This window comes from Manis pentadactyla, chromosome 1 (assembly GCF_030020395.1).
Source record: "Manis pentadactyla isolate mManPen7 chromosome 1, mManPen7.hap1, whole genome shotgun sequence".
In the NCBI taxonomy this organism is placed as follows: domain Eukaryota; kingdom Metazoa; phylum Chordata; class Mammalia; order Pholidota; family Manidae; genus Manis; species Manis pentadactyla.
The window spans coordinates 228,390,983-228,407,273 of record NC_080019.1 but is presented as its reverse complement, the minus strand read 5'-3'; the positions used below and the strand labels follow the sequence as shown (position 1 = coordinate 228,407,273).

General features: G+C 42.8%; 1 protein-coding gene across 24 annotated transcripts in view; it reads right to left on the bottom strand.

Moving 5' to 3' along the window:
* Positions 1 to 16,291, bottom strand: part of FHIT (fragile histidine triad diadenosine triphosphatase) — a 1,315,417-nt gene that overhangs the window by 153,275 nt on the left and 1,145,851 nt on the right. The window lies entirely within an intron of this gene.

Genomic DNA, 16,291 nt, shown 5'->3' with positions numbered 1-16,291 from the left:
CTCTGGTTCATCTCTAAATCCTAGTTCAGTGCTTGGCACATGAGAAGTATTGACAAATATTTGCTGGAATACTCAAGTGAGAGAGCAAAACCATCTTTAGATGTGAACCAATATAAGGAGAGCTTCCCAGGAAAGTTCTTCCATAGGGAAGGTCTTACTGCCTTCATGCAAGAAGTTGCAAACCAGATGTGACCTTCAGCTTTGGAAGGACTTTGTCATGTGTACTTTTTTTTTTTTTTTAAAGGAAATTGCTTTCCAGTGTTAAAAACCAAGATTTCCAGGAACAATGATTAGATCTGGCAATTTTGGTCTCACATTCCTACTTGGCAACAGTGAAACAGAATGAAACATGCAGCTGCATCTTTTCAATAATAAATACACTACAGATTTTGTTTTCTTACTGCGAGCCCACTTTAATCATTTATGGTCTCTGTATTTCTTCTGTGGGCATTTGCCCTTACAACTCCAGACACTGAATGAAGAGCCACACGCTCAAGCTCAGACACTGATCTCTTACTTATACTAACTTAAATAGTAACAGCCACAGAGCAGTACCATCAACAACGGCTGTTAACAGTATGGCAGGTATTCTACGACACAATTAATACCTGTTGTCAGATGGAATACAAACTACCGCATGACCTAGAAAATATTTTTAGCCTCATTTTATCACTGAGAGTGATGCTGGGTATCAGCAAAAAGTTCTGTCCAAAAGTTCTAAGTCTGCTGTCAGAGTTCTTGCAGTCATTTCTCTGCTGGAGAGCCACCTCCCTCCTCATCCATCCACACTCTTCCTGGCCTGGATTTAGAACCTGAGTCTGATTCAGTGCGGGACCTTAGGCAAGTGACATGACCTTTCTATGTTTTGCTCCTCTACTAACAATGAACCTCAGAAATGAGAGCTGACATCACCTCCAGGGGCACATGCAGGCACACGAGGAGATGCAGGTGAGACCGTGAACTTCTCAGACAGTTTCACAAATAGAAAATGATCTCCTCTTGAGTAGGCAGATGACGGCTATGGAAAGGCTGAAATTCCTGGAGTAAGGTGGCAGGAAGGGCTTGAACCATTGAAAGAAAACAGTTGCATTTTGGTTTCTGCTGGTCCCCAGCCGACAGCATCAGGGGATCCTCATCTAGGGAGAAATTGTCTTAGTGGAACTAATAAGCATTTGCCTCCCCAAAAGCTGCTTGTAACTTGGTGCTCATTAGGTGACATCAGAGGTCTGCAAGCCAATGGCTGGCTTAAGAATAAGCCATTGCAGGCCCAGTACTATGCCAGGCCAGGAATCAGGAAACTTTTACTCTAACGATCCAGATGGCAAATGGGTCAGGCTTTGTAGGCCATATGCAAAATGAATGAGCATGGCTGTGTTCCGATAAAACTTTATTTACACAACCAGGCTGGGGGCCCACACACAATAGTTTGCCAACCCCTGAGCTGAGCACCACAAAGGTAGAGCAGAGGCTTAGCCGGAGCCGTTGTACCTGTTCTTCACCATCACCTGGCGCAATCACAGGGACAATACAAGATGGTGCCTGTGGGGCTCACCTCTCTGACATGCCCAAAGCATCTGAGGTGGAGGCCTGGACAATGACAGTGACTTAAGCAACAGGCTCAGTGGCTTCAGTCCCAGACTAGCCCCCCGGGGCATGAGAACAGTGAGTCTCTGCCTTTTTCCAGTGAGTGGTTCCTTCCAGCAGCTGTGCAGGCTGGAGAGCAGAACAGGAGGCTGGAGGCTGCACGGCCCTTCACCCGCATGATACATTAGCTCCTGGACTAAATCAGAGTCAGCAAATGACAGGCTGGCACTGCCCAGGGAGTTACCACACGCCTGACCTGCACGTTTAGACAAGTCCGAATGCTGTTCCTTGCCTCGCACCCTCTCTATGTCCCCACACCACCCTGCATTCAGCTGCCTGCCTGTTCCTGAGCAGCTCACCCTTAGGTACCATGTACCCCAAGACTAGGGTGGGTCTGCCTCAGGCCCATTCTTGGTTTGCAGCCTGTGTGGCCCTTTCTTGGTGTGATATCCTGAGGTCAGTTATTCTTCTTCCAAGTGTGAGACTAATGTGATTCAAAGAGGCAAGAATTTACTTCCTGTTTTGTGGGTTAACCTAAAGCCTCATTTCAGGCTTTGGGTCTTGTTCTCACAGAACCTGTTCTCCTTACTAGTGTAAGGCCTGTTCTTGCCTATACTACCTTTGGAGCTTCACTACATGAACAGGTTTTACCGTCGTTCTTCCTCATCATTATTTTCCTTCTCAAGAGCCACAGTGAAGAATGTGGGCATGGGTCCAGAACTGGAGCTCCCCTGGCCCAGAGTCAGGGGGCCAGGGCTTGGGCCTGACACTGCCCTGCTATCTGTGGGACTGTGGGCACATGAGTGAAAATCTTTGAACTTCAATAGCCTTACCTACAAAATAAAAGTCAGTCTGCCAAACATAGAGATGATGACACGAGGAGTAAATAAGTCAAGTACAAGATTGATACTACATAATCATCAAATATCACAAATTAAGGCAATTCACAAACTTCAAAGTGCAAATACTAATTCTCTGTGGAGACATAAGATCTGTTTCCTGGAAGCTACTGCATGACTTTAGGACTGGACTTTTAATTAAGGGGAAGGCAAGAGACTCAACCATTACATTTGTTCAGTTAGGGGCTTCCTAATGCCAAAAGACCCCAACCTCCTTGCACATTCTGACATTGTATGTCTCTGACATTTGCTCTAGAGGAAGATAAGATAACTGAAGAGTCACATGCCTTAAATGGAGAGATTTGGGTCCTGAGTGGGCACAGTGAGCCTCAGGGATGTGAACATGATTCCTTGATCATGTGTGTGAATACATGTGTGGACTTTGAAAATGTTCTTCTTTCTACCTCAACTTGGGCATTCTTCACTTGGGACTTCAAAAGAAATCCTGATATTAAATATGTATCTTTAAGGTATCTGGATAAATATTTTCACATTTTTCTTATCTAAGGAGTTCCCAGTTTTCAGCAGGATTCTGAAAGGGTTCTAAAACCCCAAGTGAATCAAGACCCATGGCTTGTGGGACTGTTACAAGTCAAAGACATTCGAAGTGTAAGCGGTGAATCTGCATGAGATGAAGAGCCACATTCACAGATATTCCTGGAGGTGATTCTTGGAAGACCCGTCAGAGGGGGGATCACAGCTCTGTCTCCTCATCTGCATGGCCTCCCCTCCCCATTATTTTCATATCCAGCTAATTATCCTCTTAACATTTCCCCCCACAAACTAAAATTCCTAAGGTATTAGAATCGGTCTTAGCACAGTCTCTCCTGCTTTCCAAAGAGACTATTGTTACCACTTTGAAAACTGTAAATAGCATTCAAGATGGTATTTATTTTTCAGTTTGTGCCAACATTTAGGGGAAATGTCTAAGTTTTGAAAATGTTAGGGAGCTCACGTTCCATCTGGTGTGTTTTTGTCTTATCTTCCCTTCTCAGTGAATTTTAAAAGTCAACTGCAGTGTCAATATCCTTTCTGCTCTGCCAGCGTGGCCTCCACGTGGAAATCAAAGGGAGAGAGGCCTCAGGGCAAGTGGTTCTTTCTCAGTCCAACTAGTCAGTGTCATGGAATCACAGTGTATCAGGGCTGAACGTGTGCTTGGAGGTGACCAGAATGGTGTGACTGCCTCTCACTCAGAGGATAAGAGAACTGAGCCCCAGACGCAGGGGACTGGCCACAGTCTCATCAGCGGTATAGCAGAACACGCACCTCTTTAGGAGAGAAGGCAGGGGGTCACTTCCTCCCCTGAACCTGGACGGTCCACTATCAGAGTGGACTGCGCCCCTGGCATGTAGGGTTTTCCGGTCTGTCCACACTTACTGGCACTCATTTCTTATCCAGTGAGGTAAGTTAATGTTTCCAAGTAATCACCGGTGCCCCACTTGCCCCCTGAGCATCTCCTGGCTAAGAGGAAACGTATCTACTGCTTAGCAGCCATCTCCTGCAAAGGCACTGCTCCAGCTGGAGTGAGAAATGACTCAAGCAGGCTGGACAACTCTACCTGCCCATCCTCACCCTTGAAGAGAGGGTTTCGACCCAGAGAATGACAGACCTAAGAGAGATACCACAAGCGAGGGATGGAGAGGAGGGGACGGGGGGAAGGCACCAGGGCCAGGCACTCTACCTCTGATGGCCCCCCAAGCCCCAGACCAAGTCCTCGGGTTTGGAGATATGTTAATTAGTTTGTGTTTGCTGCTCTGACCAATTTCCACAAACTTAGTGGCTCAAAGCAACACAAATGTATTACCGTAGAGTTCTGGAGGTTGGTAGTCCAAATGGGCCTCTCAGCCAGCTAAATCAACGAGTCAGCAGGTCTGAGGGCTTTCCTGGAGGCTCTGCGGGAGAATCTGCCTTCTTGCCTTTTCCAGCTGCTACGGGCGGCCTGCGTTCCCTGGCTTGTGGCCCTCTTCCACCTGCAGGGTCTTCCTTGGGCTGCATTTCGGACACGGCTCTTCGGCCTCCCTCGTCCACATCTAAGGTCCCCTGCGATTATACTGGGTCCACTAGGATAATCCAGGATAATCTCCCTACTTTAGAGTCGGATGATCAGGAACTTTAATCCTATTTGCTACCTGAATTCTTCTTTGTCATGTCACATATTTACAGGTTCTAAAGATGAGGATATGGACACCCTTGGGAGGCAGTTATTCCGCCTTGCACAGGATGCTCGCTGCAAACCTTCCTTTTGGGTTTGGGAAGCCAGGAGTAGAGCGGACCTGCCCTCTGCATGTCCCACCTACTGCTCTCACAGCACGCAGTTCTGTGAGGGGAGGGGCAAAGGGTGCAGCGTGACCTGAGTGTCTGCCGGGGAGTCCGGGGCCCCGTGCCGGCCTAAGGGAAGTGTGGGAGATCAGAAAGACTTTTCTGTGGCTGTGAGAAGAACGTTGACAAGACAGCAAAGAGCACAGAGTAAGTGCCCTTCATGTGCTGTGACCAGAGGCCATGTCAGGACTCGGGACCCCTCAGGAATGCGGGAGGCCAAGGGTCACCAGCCCTGCCCATGTGATGGGTGCCAGCATAGACCAGGAATTCTCCCAGGGACCAGGAAAAGGCAGGCTCCTTGCACACCAGATGCCAAAAAATCAATAGCCGGAGACTATATGATCTCGGCCCACCCCACATGACATGAAGCTCATGATGGCCTCAAGGGACAGAACGTTGAATCAAGAGGCTATAAACCAGAACATGGCTGACTTATAGGCCTGAACCGATTGAGATGCCTTGAACTCTCTGACTGAAATAAAACCTGGCCCTGGGCTGATGAAGTGGTTTGCTATCACAGCCAGAAAGTAAAACCAACTTTGGGAGCAAAGAGTATTTCATTTTTGTACAGTCAGGCTGGTCCCTGTGAAACACAAAAGTACTAACTTTTATACAGGCTACTCCAATGAGCCTCGGACACAGTACATGACTTGGAGGCTGGGAGAAAACCTGAGACCTGGCAAAATGAACAGGAACCATGAAATGTGGGAGGACCACATCAGTATGAAAGCTAGTTTGAACGTAGTCTTCCCTTTGCCTCTCAGAGAAGGGACTCAGGGAAAACATTATCTTGAAGAGTGTTTTTTCCTAACAAGTCACCCCCAAAAGGCCATTTCTCTGGGTATTTCAACTCAAGTGGTAGGTTACATAAAAGCATTTCCTGTGGGGTCTTTACCAAAACCAAAGGCAGTTTCTTTAAACTACCCATGAAGGTTGGTTTCTGCCAATGAATGAAAAGGAAGCTAGAACATCTACTTTTTAAAAATGACCCCTCGTGCTTTCTTCAAATTAATGAACTATTGCATGTTCATTAGACAAAGCATGGGATATTCCAAGTAGTATGAAGAAAGAAACAGGGGTGATCTATGACTCCATTATCCAGCCACAATCCCTCTTCATTCCTAGAAGCACATGCTTTCATTCTATTTTTGGTTTCTATGCCACGCTTGTCATTCAATACTATATACTAATATTGTGTGTCACTAAGTTATTTGAAAACACTCATTCATATATATGAATATATACCATTACAATCTATTCCTCTATTCTTTAGCATTTAAATTATTTCCTAGGTGGAGATTTTTCAAATGAAATAGTTACGTTGTACAAGTTTTATACACATACTTTCTGGGGGAATTTGGAAACTGTGACACAAGTAAGAGCAGTTTTGAGCCTAGAGGACGATAAGATAGAGTCATCTATTATTTCCTTGGTAGGAGGTTGACACGATTCCAAAATTTGAAGATGCATGAAGACTGTTCCCTTGTGGTTTGCTCTGTCTTAGACGGTGCTACTCGGGGCTTTCGGGGGCCATTTATTCAATTAATTTCTGGTAGATTCTACAAATGGATCCAGGGTCCAGAGCTAGCTTTTGTGTTTTGATTCAGGAATTACCAGCAAAGTCCCACTGTACCTCCAGACTAAAGGCCTGATATTCCAGCTTTAAAATCTTATTCTTTTTTCATGAGACTTTGTAAGTAAGAAAAATACTGTCATCTCAGGAAAGTTAATGTGAACTACTGTTGTTATAATTAAGATGCATTTATTTTGAAAGGAGATTTTGGCAGGAGGGAAAATAGTACCCCAAAAGGAGTGGATTTGCAGCTGAAAAAGAAGAAGCCACAGAGCTATAAGGGATGGGAGAACGAGGCTCTAGATTCAGAGGGTTGTGGGGGTAATGGATTCAGTTCAACAAACATCTCTTGAGAACCTACTCCACTGGATGGTGGGATTTATTGGGTGTGAGGAAGTAGAGGGAACTGAATGTGAATTCCAGGTCTGTTCCTTACTCTGTCACTGTGATCTTGGAAGAGTTACCCAGTCTCTCTGTGCCTCAGTTTTCTTCTTCTTGGAGGTTAACATAACATACTACCTGGTCCTGCACTTCACTGGCTGCAATAACTCATCAGCATGCCAATGTCATAATCCCACCATATTTTCCCTCCCCAGTTGAGACTATTCACCAAATGATGAAAATCTTGACCCCAAGTTCTCTCAAGATTCGAATGCAGCCCTATATCTGATCACCAACAGATGAAAACCCCCATTCTCCTCATATTCTCATTTTAGAGATGAGACCTAAAAGAAGAAACTACCTCAGTACCCAGGGAAAAGAGGTCAGTCAATGGTAGATACATCATGTGGATGGAACATGGTTCTGGGGAAGCCAGCAGGAAGTTCAAGCATGGATTTGACCCAGCTGCTTTCTAAGAAGTATCAACATTTCTTTTAAGGGAAAAAGATGGTGCTGGAGCAATGCTTCATCTCAGGGCAAAGGGAATATTCTATGAGTTCCTTAGTTCCTGCTAATGTACAGATTTCCAGCAGGTACCGGTACAAGCTGGCCTGGAAGATGTTTATGGCCCGTTGAGAGTTGTAAGCAAGACTCTTTCTTTTTGAAGAAGAAAAAAGGCAGCAATTTCCTTTAAAATATTTTAGTGTGTTATCATGACCTGAATGCACGATAAGGCGTGCAAAAGTATTTAGAGGGTCAGTGCACAAAACCAGCTCAGAGAGGGTGACCTTGGGAATTGCAGAAGCTTGGCTGGAGTGCATTGATGACTTCCTTGTGTTAAACAAAAACAACTATAAAAAGTAGTTATAATAAAGTACCTAGCTGGGGACTAGTAGGTCGTATCCTAAAAACAGAGAAAATGTAAATATCTAACTTTGGAAAATGCCAATTTCCTACACTCTAAGTCTTACATATTTAATTAGCAGTGCTGTGTCCAGGATCTAAAGAGTCTATTGGAAATTTAGGGTGTAGGGATGTGTGTAAATGTCTCAAAGAACAGACAAATGGAAACAGATTTATCACTGGATGTCAGTCTCTAAGAAAATCACTTATCTTATTATCTTTGCATTTTCCATTAAAGCAAAGGATAATATTTCCCTCAGACCAAAGACTTTGTAATCAAACAGATTTTAGTATAAACAAGCTTTGACTATACGATCTTGAGATAAACACTCTCTGTGAGGTCTAGCTTCAAGTGAATGGTATTAACGATATATACCCTACACAGTAGGTGAAGGTTAGAGAAATACATGCACAGTGCCTAGAACAGAGTCCAGCCCATTGTGGACTCTCATTAAATGACAATAATAATTTTATTCTATTAGTATTTTTCATCATTCCTCTCCCTAGGAACAAAGGATTAAGAACTAGAATTGTTAAATTATTGTTTATTACTGTTAGCCCAATTCTAGATTTTTTTGTCCCCATTTCAAATATGGGAAACATGAAAGACATTGAGATTTAAATGAGAAGTTCAATATTAAACAACTTTGTAATAAATTGCTGTATTGACCCTATGCATTAAAATTTACATCTATGAAGGTATAAGAACCTTTCCTAAACTTTTGTGATTAGAAAGAAAATCTGGTAGCTCTCAACCTACTCCTCTAAATCTGGAAGGGGGGAGATCATAATAATCACCCCAAAGAGCTGCTTGCCAGTAAGCGAAAGCAATTGGGAAGTCTTGGAATAAAATCAGAAGTCAGGGTTTCTTCTTTCGGGAAGGGATTTCCTCATTGTATTTGAATGTCCAGAGAGTGTGGGCTGCAAGCTGGTGGTAACGTAAAGTTTAATGTGCTCACCAATTATTGGGCTGCTGTGTCTCTCTAGGCTGCTGGCCCACAGGCGAACCTGATGACGTGGTAATGAATGATCTCTCCTTGATGGGATCATTGGATTTGGGGGATCTGTGTCTCCAAAAAGGGGGGTCTCCAGTTATTCCCTACTGCAGCTTCCAACTCCTCACACTCCCACCAACTCCTTAGAATGCTCTCTGATAATAATAGGCTAATGATTGCTGAAATCATAATGGTTATCATTTACTGAGTGAAAACTAAGCACTAGGACTTGTTTTATTTATTTGTGTGGGGTGTGTGTGTGTGTGTGTGTGTGTATACATGTATAAAATTTATATTTAGGGCTTTATATGTAATGCCATTTCTCTCTCACCGCAATCCCATCATAATCCCCATTTTACAGATGAAAAAAACTGAGATACAGAGAAGTTTGGCAACTTTTTCAAGGACACAGAGCTGGGACTAAATAGCAACGAGTCTGGATCCGGAGCTCCAGGCTTCACATTTACATGATCTGCCTGAAAAGGACACTGAATGGGTTTTTTTTCAAAACTGGAGCTAGAAAGTTGGCCACCTGAATAATGGTTGATCAGCCACTCATGGGAGGACAATGGCCTACAGAAAGCTTGTCAAAATGGCGGCTCATCCGTCTCCAAAATTCATGGGTCATTTTGGGAGCATCCCTGGTGAAATTAGTACGAGAAAGACAAAAAATAAAATTAAAAGTAAATTCTGCAGAGGAACCCATCTGGTCATCTTTGAGGTAATTTCATTTTTAAATATTTAATGAAGTCTCTGATCAAGAACGACAGGACCTAACTCAGTTGATCACTCACCTCCTGTGTTATTTTATGGTTTTGAGGAACAGGAAAAATGAATCGCTGTCCTCTGGCTTTGGACAGCCAAGGTGAAAAAACTAAGAGGTGTTGCATCAAATTACACTTTATGATAACTAATGAAGCTGTAAGTATTAATAAACTCTGGAATTGTGTTACCCAATTTGGTAGCCACTAGCCACACGGAGCTAGTCTGAACTGAGATGTGCCGGAAATGTAAAATACATATTGGATTTCAAGGACTTGTGTAAACAGAGGATGTAAAAATCTCATTAATGTTTTATATTAGTTATATGTTGAAATGACAGTATTTTGGTTACACTAGGTCAAAAATTATTTTAATAAGTTGATTTCACTTGTTCTAATGTGGTACTGAAACATTTGTAATTACACATGTAACTCACATTATTCCTGTTGGGCAGTGGTGCTTTAGAACACAATATACAAAGTACAGGCTAGGGACACTGATGACAGATACCACCTACTGGTGACAAGAGGACCACAGTTTGGGCACGCCCGCTGGGATTCCAACCACAAGGCTATTTCCAGGGCCCTAAGCGCCTTCTCTGAAGCAGGCAATTTGGAGGCCTTCTTCTTCTTTGCTGGTATGGGACACATGACAGTTTCAAAGAATGAACCCCCACCCAAGCTGAGGGGTAGTGGGATTTATTTATAAAGGTTATTTGAGTTAAAATGCATTATTCTTTCATCTAAAGAATGACATATGATAATCGAAAAGCAGAAACATTCAAATGTGTGCAGATATAAAACTATGCGTTTTCTATCTTCCTTCCTATTTCTTGCTTAATTTTGTTTTTCATCTTTAAAAGAGAGGCAAGTCAAATGTCCAGGAACTTTCCTCTGAGGCCACTATGATATATATTGATAGGAAAGTACCAAGGATTAATTTGGGTCTCTTCTTGCTGTATTTATACATTTCTGCTCATAATTTCTTCCTCCTATAAATTGTCCTGTGCCTATTCTTCATGCTCTCAACTCTCTAAATAAAATAGATTTGGAAAATTTTCTTATGTGAGATCTTGATAGTTTTCTTTAGTGGGTCACAGGCTCCAAAGTTACCAAAACTTTTTTGATACTTTTCTTAAGTGACTGTGTATTAGTAGTTATGTCAATAATCTTAAATATAAAGCTAATTACAATTTTTTAAATTACAAAAATGGTCACATCTTCAATTACCGATGTTCACTGCACTTTGACGGCAGCAGTCACTGTGTGAGGGAGACCAGAGCTAAGAGAAGCAGGGGGAAGCCAGAGAGACACCAGCAGCAAGGGCTTCCTGGAGGAGGTGTTTGCCACCTTCACTAGCATGCCCCTTACAGATCTCTGCTGGGATAAGTCTACTTGGAGAGAAAATTCACTGTGCAAGACAGAAAGCACTCTGCACAACAAAGCTAATTCAGAAATAGTGAGGGAGGATCATGTGGAGTGGTACGATTGAGTGATTTTACTCTGGCACTAAGGATAGATAGAGTGATGTGGTCAACTTTTGCTTATTTCTGATGAATATGCAGCTGAGCATATTCAAATGAGAGAGGAAAGCACATCTGGGAGAAGAGACCTAGAGTAGCAGTTTGCAAAGCTGACTAGGAAAACCCAGAGGTGGTATCCTTTGCCTTGGGCCACATCCGAGGAATACCTGTCCTTTTATCTTCAGCCGTTCTACTGCCTTCCTTCCTTGTTTTCTGTGTCCAAGGGTTTCCCACCATCACAGCCTAGAGCCCTCCATGCCTCAGCGCTCCACATGCGCCAACTCCATCACGTGACTAACATGACTTGCATACCCTCTGAGAAGGATGGGTGGAAATAATTTATAACCAGATAAATGCTTCTCTGCTAATTTGATGTTCCTTGTCTCTAAGGGACATAGAGATTTAACTGAGTAATAACCTGACATAGAAAAAGGTAAGCAAGATGTCTCCCCAGTTCTCTTATCATTCAAAGAGAAAGACAAAGAACATTTGGAGATCCACTCAGAGAGAATTTGAGGTTACAGGTCATTAAATTATTGCTACTATATATGTATTTATTGGTTATATCACATCCAGATTGTTTGAGTTAGCAGTTCTCGTGAATTTAGCAAAACCCCCAGAGGTCTTATTTTATTCTGAATGGAAGAGGTAACAAAGTTTTCATTCCAAAATTCTCAAATACTCAAAAACTCTTTCCTAAGTATGAGAACATCATTGAGCCCAGAGTGGCGGGGGGGGGAGGGGAAAAGCTACTTAACTGTCTCACTGAAACAGTCTTTCCCTATTGAAAAGTCAACTGGGGAGCCCATGGACTCTGAGCCCAATGTCAAATGGTGTGTGAAAGAGATGCAAGTTCAACAATAAATATCATCAGCAATATAATTGTTCTCTCCAGCCCTTAGGGCCAAACAACCTGTATTTGAGCAAGTCAATTTTGTTTTTGCATTATGTTAAGCCAAGCAATTGTTTCCCATAACATGCTTGAACCCACAGTTGCTCTGTCTATGAAATTCATGGTTGAATTGTCCAACTGCTGATTGCTATTCTCATTTGCTTCAGTAATAGTCACTTCCTTCATCAGTAATGGGTTTTATATACAGTGCACAATCACAACCATTCAATGTCACCCATAAACATTTGATGAATGGTCCAATGCAGTTATGAGAGTTGCTTATTTAAGACACGGCCAGGGTAAGCCTTACTGGGTCAATGAGACGATGGCCCACGGCACTGGGGATGAATATTTCCCTCCCCTGCATTAGCTGCCCGTGATCTTTTATCCAAGGACTCATTTATGTCATTACCATAATCTTCATCAACTTGTCAAGATAATGGAGGGCCTACTGCATTCAGAGAAGGCATCACATAACTCATGGAAATTTAAAGAACATAGGTATAGAAAGGGTTGGGGAGCCACAGATAATAAGCTCTGTATGGAGAACCGTAAGGAAAGGGCTTTATAACAGATTCTATCTTACAAAGGGTAGAGCTTGAACTCAGCTTTGTGGGAGAGAAGAGAGGCTCATCCTCTGAAATGGGGAAGATAAATTAGTGAACAAAAGACATAAAGACAAACCCGGGACAGGGAGCTGCAGGAAGAGCAGGTGAAGATAAACTCAGAGAAGATAATCAAGGTCAGAATGAAAGGAAGAGAAGGGCCTAAGCCTGCGTTCGGTCAATCCCTCATCTGTGTTGTTACAGACACCCAAGTCTAGCTTTCAGGGTAGGCAAGTTCCTTATCAGCTTTGACATGTGCCGACGAGACTTGCTTAGCAGTCAGACAAGGTTTATAATCACTTGCCAAATCTTTCTGGTGTGCCACAATTTGCTGCCATCTGCACACTGTTTTCTTACCAATAGATTCCATTCCATAAATGCTCCATTGAATTAACCTCAGATGGCTGATATCACACCAGAATCTCACCAATGGAGCTATGAGGAAATAAACTGATTCTCTGTAATGCACGGTGTTGTCTCCTTTTACATGATGTGCAAACTAGTAGGGAACTTGAAGTTCTGCTAGTCCAACACCTTATTCTTTAATGTATTTATTCATTTAACAAGTATTTACTGAAGACCCTCTCTATGCCAGATTAGATCCTATTATCAGGGCTTAAAATACAACTGGGGGTGCAGGCATTGAATAATAAATTGTGTCAAGTGTGGTAAATATTAAGAAGGAAATTAACACGGTAATATATGAGAGTTACTGTGAAGGGGATAAGGGATCAGCTATCTTAGACAGGGTGGGGGGATGAATGCTAAGGACTCTGGGAGGACTTGATACCTGAACTGAGGTTTGGATGAAGATATGAAGCCATAGGATGAGAAAGAGAAGATGGAAGAACTTATAGGTAAAGAAAATGACATGTGCAAAAGCCCTGAGTGGGAACAAAACTAATATATTTGATTAAAGCAAACAGTGAGAGAGAATGAGACTAAGAGGTGCTGGGGAAGGGTGCCAGACACACTAATGGAGTTAAAAGAACTCACCCAGAGCCACAGATTTTAAATGAATAAGGAGGTAAAATGGATATTACAGATAAGTGGCATGCACAGTGGACTAGATGATTCTGGGGACCAGTGACATTTGAGTGGTAGAGAGAAGAAATAGGCAGGGGTCTCAAACTCAAATGCCTTCGGCAGCCAAGCAGGAACCATAAATGAGTGAGACAAGCCTTGGTAAGACAGGGAGTGGTGGGAAATGTAGTGACTTGGCGAATGAGTGATGTGCCTAATAGTATTCAGACTCATTAAAAACTCCTTTGCAGGCAAAATAAAGCACACCATTAAAAAACACTTTGCTAGCAAAAGAAAACACATATGATGAGGCACACAAAGCCCAGGACCATCGATATGCAACAGGGAGCTGCAGGAAAAGGAGGAAGTAGCCTGGGAATGGAAAAAAAATCAATGGAGTGTGTTCTCACAGAAGTCCAAGAAGAGGGATGCATTCATTTCCAAGAACAAAACAAAAAGTATTTGCTTTATTAGGCAGTGATCCAAATGCTGTACTACTAACAACAGCAAAAAAAAAAAAAAAAAACAACCCCACACTATTAGTTTCTGAGCTTGCATAACCAAAAATGGAGGTAATGATTAAATGGGCCAGATTTGTAAAGACAGGAATCGTCAAATCGTGCAGTCCTCCCAAGACTGGGTTTCGAAGTTCTCCCGAACGATCACGACCGTCCGCTTCTCTGCTTACGTGGATGCAGGAATGGGAAGCTCACTGCCCCTGCCTCGCCCCACCGCCCGGCACCGTGAGTGTCAGGATTTCTGTCAATGCTGATACCTGCCTCTGTGCAGCCTCAAATGCCAGATCTTCACCCTAGAGCCACACAGAACGGGGTACCCTTTCCCCTGACCAGTCCTCAGACAGTTAGAAACAGTGACCCTCTCCCCACCTTCCCTCTGTGAGTCTTCGCTTCTCCAGGCAGAACAGCTCCATCTCCAGCCTCTCCCCACATCGCTGTTCCCAGACTCTGCTTCCCAACGCCCTTTCTGTGAGGCCTTCTCCAGCACCCAGGGGGCAGACAACATTCCTAGCCAATTTATAATCCGGGGCTTCTTAAGGCGTTGCTTTCTATTTCTGCAGCAGTAGGAATACAATTATATTTTGTCGAGCTCAGTCTCCTGATGTCCCTGTTCCCCCCCCATCACCAAGGCAGTCTGTTTGTTGCACTACATGGACACATGCATAATCACCACTGAGTGCTTCTATCAACAGACACAGACAGGATGCGGTCCCTATCAGGCCATCATTTCTGATTAAGATCACTCAGTCTCATGTATATTACATCTTGTACCAATAATGTCTGTGCAATGCTTCGTGCTTCTGGTGCTGTTTCCTAGACATTATCTTATTACACACCTAAACTGGAGAAGGATTTATGTACAATGAGGAAGATGAATCTGGGAATGAGTGGCTCAAAGCAGAGGGAAAATTGGACATCAGACCCCTGAAAAAAGTACTGAATGGGAGCATCTGAATCTCCACTTACCCACCATTGCTAGGTTTTTAAGGAAAACAGAATTAATAGTGATAATAAGAACAGAAACAGCTACCTACTAATAATGCTTATTATGTACCAATTCCTGAAGTAAGCTTTTCAGGGTTAGTACGCTGTATGTCACACACAACAATCTTTTCAGGTACATGTATTTATTATCTCCAGTACAAAGATGAGAGAATTAAAAGACCACGGTTAAGTGACTTGCCCTATGTCACACAATTAGTAGGTATTGCTGGGATTGGAACCTAATTCTGCCTGTCTCCAAAGTCCAGTCTCCTCAGAGTCTTAAACCACAATCTCCATTAGTGGTACTGTCTATACCATATGTGACTTACAGCTGATTGAAAAACATTAAAAAAACTTCTCTTACAGTAATAACTTCCTGAGATGCTTCTCCAAATGGGTAGGAGGTAGGGACATGTGTTGCTTTGTTTGTGGGACTACAGACTTTGTGTTGGTAAACCTGTAAAGATGACAGAGTAAGGGAGGAGAGAAGGGCCACAAACCAAGCTCAGTGTTGGACATTTTGGCTCAAACTGGGCTGAAATGGAGCCCTGAGCTGTTGTCACCGTGCATGTGGAATATAAATAAGATTTCAGGGCGACAGTTCAGCCTATAAAAACAGTGTTTTCAAGTATGTTTAATACCACTTTAACAGTATTCGCTTGTATATAAATCATGTGCTAATTTATTCATTAAAATAGTTTGTACTTGGCAACATTTTATTAACCTTAGCTTATGCTAATAAGATCAGTACTTATATATTTTTTAAATGCATCTCTTCATAATAACTCCATAATTCTGATTTTCTTCCAGCTTGAACTAAGCCCTTACTAACTCCAAACTACATCCCACATCCAATGACAATGGATTCAGATTACAATATTACAGTTCTAGCTTTGAGGAAGCATACATTTGGGAGAAAGCCTATTCTCAAACCTATTATCAGAATATTCTGGAGATTCTTCTTATGCTTGCATAATTACTGACTCCTAAGTGCCTCTGCAATCCACTGGACCAGAATCACCAGGGATGGAATCTCCTGCAAATTGAGATCTGCAGCAGTTGGTCCACAGACCAGCACTTAAGGACCAATGATTAGAGCATTTTCACCCTACACAGGGTCTACCGCAACTCTTGGAAAACACAGGAAGTACCAAATAGTGAGGGATGCCCCAGAGGTGTGATCACCAGTCACCTCACAGGATCCAATGAGTCCCAGTAAAATTCATTGCAAGTCTCATTATTAACTGCTGACCTTTCGTTCTTAATTTTCAGGGTGTGAGTAGCCCTATACCCAGTCACTACAAAGAAAGTCTAAAAATACAAAAAAGATG